This window comes from Poromitra crassiceps (genome assembly GCF_964638095.1).
Source record: "Poromitra crassiceps genome assembly, chromosome: 10".
Taxonomy (NCBI): domain Eukaryota; kingdom Metazoa; phylum Chordata; class Actinopteri; order Beryciformes; family Melamphaidae; genus Poromitra; species Poromitra crassiceps.
In genome coordinates, this window is record NC_139631.1 from 36672577 (window position 1) to 36674658 (window position 2082).

Consider the following 2082-nt stretch of genomic DNA (forward strand, 5'->3'; position numbering starts at 1 on the left):
CTCTTTCTCTAATGTAAACTACACTGAGTACTATGACCTAACCAATGCAGTATCAAACATTCCATGTATAAAGTAACATGAACACAATGTCAACACTTTTTTTTTTTTTTTTTTAGCATTTATTTATACAGGGGAGATCTCTTGAGAGCAAGCTCTCATTTGCAAGAGTGCCCTGGGTACAGAAAACATATACAAAGAGGTTACAAGTTTACAGACATGATAAAACAATAAGAACAAGTGACAATATTTCATGTAAAACACGAACACTCCTCGTGTAGGGCGCTCTCTAGGAGCATTCTGAAAGAATTAAGAGGGATCAATTGCTCAAATTTAAAATTGTCCTGGAGCTCATTCCATTTGTTAGGAGCATAAAAAGAAAAAGCAGTCTTTCCAATCAAAGCTTTATAAATAAATAAGAGACAATGTTGCTCTCTGCGAACTGTCAGGTTTTTACATCCAATTTCTCTCCAACAACAGTTCACTCTTTTTCTACGAGTCTCTCAGGAGGTTTCCGAGGTCTGGTGGACCTTCTCAAAGCTGGTGTCTCAGTCACTGGGAAAGGTGAAGGAGGCTCAGCGCGAACACAGGAGTCGCATCACCTCGCTCTCCCGATTCAGTCTCCGTGGCATGTTCACCCATGTCCTCCTGAGTCTTCAACAGACTCTTCGTGTTTCTCCTAAGCACTTGTCCATTCTCCGTCATCGCAGCAAACGACCTGGGACCTTCACTGAGGACAGTTGCCTTTGTGGTCCATGAACCAGGATCTTCGATTCTCACGTCCCTTATTACTTTAAAATGAAAGTAACTAGTAATATGTAGTATATTACATTTTGAAAGTAACACTGCCCAACACTGCTTGCGACACATGAGGAGCTCTGCAGGGGACGCTCCACACTCCAGAGACATTGCCCTGTAGCTCAACAAAGCCAGAAGGGTCTGTTTTACTGTCTCTTGCCTTTTTTAACAGTCTCTTTACAATTTGGACTTCTGTCTCTGCCTGTCCATTAGCCTGTAGATACAGTGCGCTAGAGGCAGGGCCGTAGCCAGGGATTTTGGGCCCCATGAAAGGATATCACATCGGGCCCACGGATGCCGCCGTCCAAAGGGCGGCGGTGGAAAATTTTGGCCATTTGAACCCCAATTTAGAGGAATATCTCATTTTAAATTAATATTCAGCTATTGTAATGTCATTATTTGCCTTTTCTCAATCACCTCTATATCACCTATACCAGCTCTCCTTGCCCTGTTGAATCATCATGCTCTCTTTCTGCCCTGAATACACCACAGTGAACAAAGAAATGCTATCACTAAACTAATGACTAGAAAGAATATTGATACACATATGGAGTCCAACAGGAGTCTTTTATTATTAACATGAGATGATTATTCAGTCTTGATAAATGTTTTCTCCTTTTCCCTACGGTTCATTTTTTTAGGGGCCCTGTCAGTCAAGGGCCCTTGGAATCGTCCACACTTTCCTCCCTCTAGCTACGGCCCTGGCTAGAGGTGAGGTGTTGAAATCCATACTGCTTAGCAAACTCCCTGAATTCCCCACAGTTGTACTGGGGACCATTGTCATTGTCACTGACAACACATTGCAGGATGCCATGTCTTGTGAAAACCCCTTTCATGTGCGTGATGACAGACTGTGCTGATGTACTGGGGAGCTGTGCTACCTCAGGGTAGTTTGAAAAATAATCTATTACCACAAGGTAGTCTTTACCGTCCAGATGAAATAGATCAGTGCCCACCTTTTGTAATGGTGCAGTTGGAGGGTCCGTTACCAGCATTGGCTCTTTTGTCTGTTTGCAGTGGTGTCCGAGAGATGTGTCACACTTTGCTATCATTGTCTCAATATCCGTGTTAATACCTGGCCAGTAAACAGCTCCTCTGGCTCTCCGTTTACATGTCTCCACGCCAAGATGTCCCTTGTGGATACGATGAAGCATGTCTTGACGCATGGATTGAGGTATGACAATCCTGTTAGTGTTTTGTCTCAGCACCAGGCCATTAGCCACACACAGATCTCCCCGTACAGGATAGAATTGTGGGCAGCTTCCCTTAGGCCAACCACTGTGGATA